General features: G+C 38.8%; 1 non-coding gene across 1 annotated transcript; it reads right to left on the bottom strand.

The window, feature by feature from the left end:
• Positions 1–5,472: 5,472 nt before the first annotated feature.
• Positions 5,473–5,548, bottom strand: TRNAI-GAU (transfer RNA isoleucine (anticodon GAU)). The gene has a single exon. It is a non-coding gene; the product is annotated as a tRNA-Ile (tRNA).
• Positions 5,549–8,561: the final 3,013 nt, after the last annotated feature.

Genomic DNA, 8,561 nt, shown 5'->3' with positions numbered 1-8,561 from the left:
ACGCACACCAGGGGAGACACTCTGCCCACCAGGGGGCGATGCTCTGCCCCTCCGGGGCGTCGCTCTGCCGCGACCAAAGCCACTTTAGCGCCTGGGGCAGAGGCCAAGGAGCTATCCCCAGCACCCGGGCCATCTTTGCTCCAATGGAGCCTTGGCTGCGGAGGGGAAGAGAGAGACAGAGAGGAAGGAGGGGGGGTGGAGAAGCAAATGGGCGCTTCTCCTATGTGCCCTGGCTGGGAATCGAACCTGGGCCCCCCGCACGCCAGGCCGATGCTCTACCTCTGAGCCAACCGGCCAGGGCCTAACTTGTTTTTTTTTTATTCTTTTATTTTATTTTTTTTACAGAGACAGAGAGAGAGTCAGAGAGAGGGATAACAGACAGGAACGGATAGATGAGAAGCATCAATCATTAGTTTTTTGTTGTGCATTGCGACACCTTAATTGTTCATTGATTGCTTCTCATATATGCCTTGACCGCAGGCCTTCAGCAGACTGAATAACCCCTTGCTTGAGCCAGCGAACTTGGGTCCAAGCTGGTGAGCTTTGCTCAAACCAGATGAGCCTGTGCTCAAGCTGGTGACCTCAGGGTCTTGAACCTGGGTCCTCAGCATTGCAGTCCAACGCTCTATTCACTGCACCACCACCAGGTCAGGCATGTATTGTATTTTATTATCACCCTTCCCGTGACTTAAGGTAACAAGATCTCTATTTTTTTGACTAAAAATATTCAACAGCAACAACCACAACAACAAAAAACAGACTGAACACTAGGTTGAATGTACTTCTGGAGGTCACAGTAGCAACCAACTCTAACAAGCAATAGCAAACTTTGGGATGAGAACTTAAGGATTTTGGCCTGAATGCTCGCAGCTATTTGTTCTCTCACTTGTAGTTGCATTTAGTAGATCTCCCCTACAACTAAAGTAAGTCATTTTTCAACAAGAAGTTAATGTAGATACAGTTCTTTAAAACATTTCACTAGATAAAAAAGGAACAAAAATAACAAATACTCTGATTCAGAAGACTCATGTATAGTTTAGAAAGCAATGAAGTCACACAAAAACCAAAAAGGACGCAGGGGGCTGTCTCATTTTCAGTCAAACACTGCCCATTTAGAGGCTAAATTTGCATAGGTTTTTATTTACTAAGGTACAAGTATGAATAACGCCTCTTTTTACTTTATTCAGAAAGCAAAGTGCACACAGTACAAGAGATAAGAGCTACCATTTCAGATCCACCACTATTATTTTTTTGTGCCCAGAAGACCATCAATCTTTAGGTACTTTAGGTAGAGCATTTCCTGTCTTGCCTTATGTGGTAGTTTGGAGAAAACAAAGAAGTATTTTTGGGAGGAGTGGCCTAATAGCAAAATGAGAGAGGGAAAATAACCAGAGAGCTTTCATTTCACTTTTTGTTTTGTAGTCTTCAACCTTTACGCAGGAAAACAAAACAAAGCAAAACAAAAGCACCATGTATAATATTAGCTTGGCATGTATCTTGTAGTATAATTCCTCAGTTATTTAATGCTTTAAAAACTAAGTAAATGAGGCCTTGTCTGGTTGGCTCAGCGGTAGAGCATCAACTCAGTGTGTGAAAGTCTCGGGTTCAATTCTCACTCAGGGCACACACGAGAAGTGACCATCTCCTCCTCCTCCTCCTCCTCCTCCTCCTCCTCCTTCTTCTTCTTCTTCTTCTTCTTCTTCTTCTTCTTCTTCTTCTTCTTCTTCTTCTTCTTCTTCTTCTCTCTCTCTCTCTCTCTCTCTCTCTCTCTCTCTCTCTCCTCCTGCAGCCATGGCTCCAGTGGTGAGCAAGTTGGCCCCTGACTCTGAGGATGACTCCATGGCCTGCCTTAGGTGCTGAAATAGCTTAGTTGCTGAGCAACGAAGCAGTGGCTTCAGATGGGCAGAGGGTGGCCCTGTAAGGAATTTGCCAGGTTGATCCCTGTCCAGAGACATGTGGAAGTCTGTTTCTCTGCTTTCCTGCCTTCCCACCTCTCACTTAATAAAACAAACAAACAAACAATAACTAAGTAAATGACGTTGTCAGATAATATTAAGGTGGCTACTTTTTTATGATTGGATTTATGGACTAGATAGTAGTTTTTTCTGAGTTTTATTAAAAAGAGTATAGAGACACATTCAACAAGACCCACAACATGTGATGGACGTCAGGTCAAATTTTACCTCAGTGCCAAAGTGGAGTTTGCATTTGTCCTCTGAAAAGTAAGCATTCAATAAATGGTCCTGTTGTGGATGCTATTTTGTTAAAGGGTCCGTTGATATTTCTTAAAATTCTTGGTGTCTGTGATCAATGAGAATCCTAAAGAAGGGGACTCTTTTTCTTTCAGGAGATATTTTGGGAAAAATTTGAACTCCCAACTTGATTATGTCAGCATTTTCTGTAAGTAATTGGATAACACGAAGAAAACCTTATTATCTCACCCAGAAATATGAAGTGAAAAATAACACATATTATAGGGTCACATTTTATGACTAAGGGCTTAAAATACAGAAAAACATCGGGGTGAGTGGGGATGTTTTGCAGTCCGATCTGTTTCATGAATGCCTGTAGCAGTGGCTTTAGGTGCCCAAAGAGGCTGTCTCAATAAGTGTTCTGCTGGCTTTCTGAAGCTAAGCTCTGGACCTGACTCAGATTGTCAGGCTCCCTAAGGGAGGGCCTCTTTCTGTCTCTTTCTCTCCTCTCCTCCCCTTCCTCCCCTTCTTTCCCTTCCTTCCCTTTCTTTCTTTTTTCTCTCTTTCTTTCTTTTGAAAGACCTTGGGTTTTGGCAGATCTTTTGAGTGGCCAACTAGCTGCTCTGCTACCGTTTATTAATCCTTCTTCTTAGAAAAATAAACTTGGTTTTGCTGGGGGGTTCATTTTGATATACTTAGAGATTCAATATAGCAATAATATGAGGCACAATGTTTTTACTTTTTGACTGAAATTCCCCTTCCAAAACTCTTTTGTGATTGAGAAGAAGACATAGGGCTTGACATTTTAAAATGCTGTAGAAAATGAGAATACCTCAATGCATTGTGGAGACTGTGATGAAGATCATGATGATCATGATAATGACAAAAATGATACTAAAAAGGATCTAAAATGTGATTCCCTTAGAAAGTTGTCATAGATATATACATTTTGAAGTTTTGTAAGTTGTGTTTTGGGAATGCTGAGAGAGATATTGAAAGAGAATGAGAGAGAGAGAGGGGGGGAAGAGAGAGAAACCCACTCTAAGAAGCTAGTTCCTCTACTCAGGGATATTGTAGTCTGTAGTCTGTCTTAAAGAGATGCATGAAAACTGCATTTTTGAATATTGATTATAAATGAACAAGAAACAGCTAGTCTTCCCAATACCTGATTCTAAACACTTTTAATTTTATTAATATAGTTTATTCTTCCTTTATTTGTTAAAATGCAAAGGTTGGAGTGACTGATTGTGTGACTTGTGCAAAGGAAAACAATTTGGTATAAGTTAAACACTTCACTTTAAAGCCTAGGTCACATAATATCACTCCTTATTGTCTTTCTATCCCCAAATAAATTCCCATAACATTTTTAGCTAAGAAAACAATTCAGATAGAGGCACTTAGAAATGGTGCCAAGCAATGACAGGAAATGTTGGTTACATTGATCTTTTTTGTAATTTAGGGAGGCCACAACTGACTGATTTGCTTTTAACTTCCTGTTTGGGGCTGTTTGGGTCCAAAGTAGCAGTATTTTCCATATAGAGATTTTTTTTTTTGCTTTATTCTGTATGGTTACAATAAATCTGTCACTGGACTGCATGTTTTGTATGTTTTATGGACTATTTCATATGGTTTGAGTTTAATTTGGAAGGTAGTGCTTTTACAATCAAGATTCTACTCCCCCAAAACACACATGCAGTTTTAGGACCTGGGATTGTACAGCCTTCCAAAGGTTATAGCTCTATTTACACAATCGTGATTGCTGAGGAGGGCATTTCCTGCCAGTTAATGAGTACTTTCAAAGGCCAACAATCCAAATCCAGGAAGAAAGGACTATTCATTAAGTGCCACTAGATGGGACCAGGGCACTTTTGTCATGAAGTGGTGAGGAGAAAGTGAAACCACAGTCTGCTTTTTGAGGAGCCCAAAGTAGCATAGGCAGAGATAGACATGGATGTGGTACATCCTGGCATGGTAAACTAAGTTTCTTTTCATGGCAAGGACCAATTAACTTTTCCATAGATTGTCAAATTAGAACTTGGATGAGGAAGACATTTCCTTTAAGTTGATGACCCTGGGAGAGTGGAAAAATAAAGATGAGGGCCTTGAACTTGACAAGTATTAACTGCCAGAGAATACTCAACTCTTTTTTTTTTTTTTTTGAAAATACCCAACTCTTAATTGTTATAGCTACCTTAAAAACCTTTAAGGTTACATGAATTTCTTAATAAGATGTAAAACTGATCATGTCTATAGAATAGATAAGAATTGAGGAATGAAAAGAATTATCTCTTTTCAAGGTCAGTTTAACAGGACACAGATACTTCATTTCTATTCCTTAATATAATGAAGGTAAATAATATACATGGAGGAGTCCTTCCTTTTTGTGGAAGTATATTTTTAAGGCTGTAATATTAACCATTTAACCTGAGACATTCTAGGAAACAGTTTTATTCCCCATATAATTCTTGCCTGTTGTAAAGCAGTTGAGGTGTGAAGAGTTTGACAATGATTTAGAGGAAAAACTGAATAAGAACAAGATTAAGTTCACATAAAGGAATTCCTGACTTGGCTTGTCTTTCACTTTCTTAGCTTCGTAGCTTTCAATTTGCCAAAATTTAAAATGTTTAGAAAAGATAAACCTCTGTTCTAAGATCTTTAGCAAATACTTCCACACAAGGAGGTTGTGTGATACCCTGGCTCCAGAACTTGACTTGGTCCTTTACCTTGAAATTTAATTTCTTTCATATCTTTCGAATGTGGTAAAGGATGGCAAGAGTGGTCTGGAACTCTCAAATACAGGCAGTCCGGCACCTGGATTTCTTCATAAGATTGTATAATCTGTCACATGCAGAAAAAAACAAATATTGTTTCATTTTTGTATCTGGAAAATATCATTATATACTTTAAATATTCAGTAATCCAAGAATTGCTGGTCATTACCAGTTCACAAAAGAAAAGAGGTTGTTTTTTTTTTTTTGTATTTTTCTGAAGCTGGAAACGGGGAGAGACAGTCAGACAGACTCCAGCATGCGCCCGACGGGGATCCACCCGGCACGCCCACCAGGGGATACGCTCTGCCCACCAGGGGGCGATGCTCTGCCCCTCCGGGGCGTCGCTCTGCCGCGACCAGAGCCACTCTAGCGCCTGGGGCAGAAGCCAAGGAGCCATCCCCAGCGCCCGGGCCATCTTTGCTCCAATGGAGCCTTGGCTGCGGGAGGGGAAGAGAGAGAGAGAGAGGAAGGAGGGGGGGGTGAAGAAGCAAATGGGTGCTTCTCCTATGTGCCCTGGCCGGGAATCGAACCCAGGTCCCCTGCACATCAGGCCGACGCTCTACCACTGAGCCAACTGGCCAGGGCCAAGGAAAGAGTTTTCTGAAGTTTAAAATACTCTACAAGTGAACTGTAAACACATCACTGTTATTATTAGATGAACCTTGAGCAGATTTAAAAATAATACAGTTACTGGATAAATGAAAACATATTTAACACATTATTTTTAAATATTCTTGAATTTGAATGTTGTTACACTAAAATTTTGCTAGCTCAAATTCAAGACAATATTCTGAATAAGAAATATTTTAGAGTAAGAACAAAGAAGGTTTTCTTAAGTCTATGTCCTATTGGCCTTAATATTAACACTCATTGATAATTAGTAACACAGCTGCATTTAAATAATGATCTTCAATCCTTAGAAGTTCTTGTTCCAAAAGGCTAAATACCCCTTCCATCTTCTTGACATGATTATTTTGATGAAAAACCCTTTCTTTATAGGTTATCCAAAATTTATTTCAAGCTGGTTTAGATTCATTTACCACTGTCTGTACTAGTGGTAACAAAATTAATTAGGATATACCCTACTGTACATGGGGCCAACAACATTACTTAGCAGTATTTGCAAAGCTTATTCTAACATTGTAGTTTTTAACAGGTGAGCAAACAATTCATAAGTGCATAATGAAATTCATTTAGTAAATGTGTCTGGCATTTCTTTCAAACAAAATGGAATAAAATAGACAGTAATACAATATCAGAATGTATCATGAAGTATGGTTAGGTATTTTTGGTGAAACTTATTTCAGATCCATGTACATATGCATTTATACTTAGGGTGGAAAATGTATTTCTTTTTCTTTGCTGTTGGCAAAGGTTTAAAAATCAATATTTTAATGGATGTTATTTCAAACTATGTCAGGAATAATTTTCCCTTTTATTTTTTTATTTTTTAGGGGAAAATGAGCAAAGGTAGCTGGAGGTTGGATGCTGACATACTGATTTTTGTTGGTTAAGTACCTGTCAGTTATGGGTTTATTTCTCAAACTGAGAAGTAAGACATATTTCTATGCTAGATATGCTATAAAATTTAATATCTATAGTGTTTTGTCATCTTGAGGGAATGTACATTATATAAGTATTATGTATTTTCCAAGTGACATTACTAGATTATAAGAGAGAAAATAATGCTAGCTAAGAACAAAGCCAAAAGAAGATGTCTTTGAAAAATACAACCAAAACTCTTGAGATGACTGAGTGTGAGATGCTCCTAATAGCAAAAAGAGTTGTCAAAAAAAAAGCAACAACATTTAAATGTAGGAAAAAAGTCCCACATTATTTTCAGATGAGTTAAATGTAAGTTAAAAGAGTTCAAATATTAGTTTTGGTTTATACAATTTAAATATAATCAGCTACATGAGAGAATGTTTGCAAAAAGAAGGTTGATATGTAAATAAGTATAAATGTACATACTTACCAAATATTGGGGAAAAACTTGTAATTTTTATTTCTACATTGAACAATGGCACAAGTTAAAATGAATTAAAAATTGTGAATGGGAAATATAAACTAAGAGTCTGTTAAATATATATGATTATATCAATAAAAACAACAAGTTCTGGTTGGTTGAGCTCAGTGGTAGATCGTTGGCCGGGCATGTGGATGTCCCAGTTTGATCCCTAGTCAGGGCATACAGGAGAAGTGACCACATGCTTCTCCATCCTTTCCCCTCCCCCTTCTCTTTCTCTCATCAGCCATGGCTTGATTGGTTCAATTGAGTTGGCTCCTGGATACTGAGGATGGTTTCCTCCTGAGTCAGGTGCTAAAAATAGCTTGGTTGCCAAACAGTGTCCCTAGATGTGTAGAGCATTGCCTTGTAGGGAGCTTTCCAGGTGGATCCCAGTCTGGGAACATCCAGGAGTCTGTCTCTCTGTCTCCCTACCTCTCACTTAATAAAATAAGTAAATAAAACAGAAAACAAATAAAGACAACAATAACCACATGGCCTCTCTAAATACTTTTTTGTACTGATGAGAATTAAGCTCAGGAGTAGGAGACAATCATTTACTCGTATCAAGTACTGAGTACAATCCATTAGGAGATTAGAAATATCCTTAGAAGTCTGGAGAATTTGTGCATATTCATTTGATTTAAATCATTGTTAGAGGAAAATATGCCTTCTGGGGCACTGTTATGTCTCCAGTAAGTCATTAGGATCTTGTCTTTACCTCTTACTCCAGTTTCCTCACCATTCAAGTAAATCTCCTTTATTGCTGGTCATGTAATTTATTCCCAAAGGTCTCTTCCAAGGAAAATGATCCAGAGCCTAAAACACTACTGCTTTCTCAACTCTGAGAATTTGAAATGTCATTAGGTTTTTCATTAGAGACATTTAAAAGTTAAACTTAAGTTACTGCTCTGAAAAGAAAATATAATCTCAACTCTAAAGAGTTATAAATGAATTATTTCCCTCTTAAGATATACCATATTTAAGACTTAAGAATAGAAAAAAGATTTACACATCTAGTTGTATAATTAGCAATCAATTTATGAAATGAGATGTAAAACAATTTAAACACCATAATAAAGTGTAACATTATTACTAAAAAGTTATATACACTGCTATATTTATGATATAAAAACTACACTTTCTTGATAAGTGAACTTGTATATATTTTTAGATCCTAGGAATAATTGACAGGTTTCAATTATTTCTTATTCAGTTTTTTTTTTGTTTGTTTTTTTGTTTGTTTGTTTGTTTTTTGCATTTTTCCAAAGCTGGAAACAGGGAGGCAGTCAGACAGACTCCCACATGCGCCCGACTGGGATCCACCCGGCATGCCCACCAGGGGGCGATGCTCTGCCCCTCTGGGGCATTGCTCTGTTGCATCCAGAACCATTCTAGCACCTGAGGCAGAGGCCACAGAGCCATCCTCAGCGCCCAGGCCATCTTTGCTCCAATGCAGCCTCGGCTGCAGGAGGGGAAGAGAGAGACAGAGAGGAAGGAAAGGGGGAGGGGTGGAGAAGCAGATGGGCGCTTCTCCTGTGTGCCGTGGCTGGGAATCGAACCCAGGACTCCTGCACGCCAGGCCGACGCTCT

Source organism: Saccopteryx leptura, chromosome X (assembly GCF_036850995.1).
Source record: "Saccopteryx leptura isolate mSacLep1 chromosome X, mSacLep1_pri_phased_curated, whole genome shotgun sequence".
Classification (NCBI taxonomy): Eukaryota; Metazoa; Chordata; class Mammalia; order Chiroptera; family Emballonuridae; genus Saccopteryx; species Saccopteryx leptura.
The sequence above is the reverse complement of the archived record's forward strand: the minus strand, read 5'-3'. Positions and strand labels throughout refer to the sequence as shown.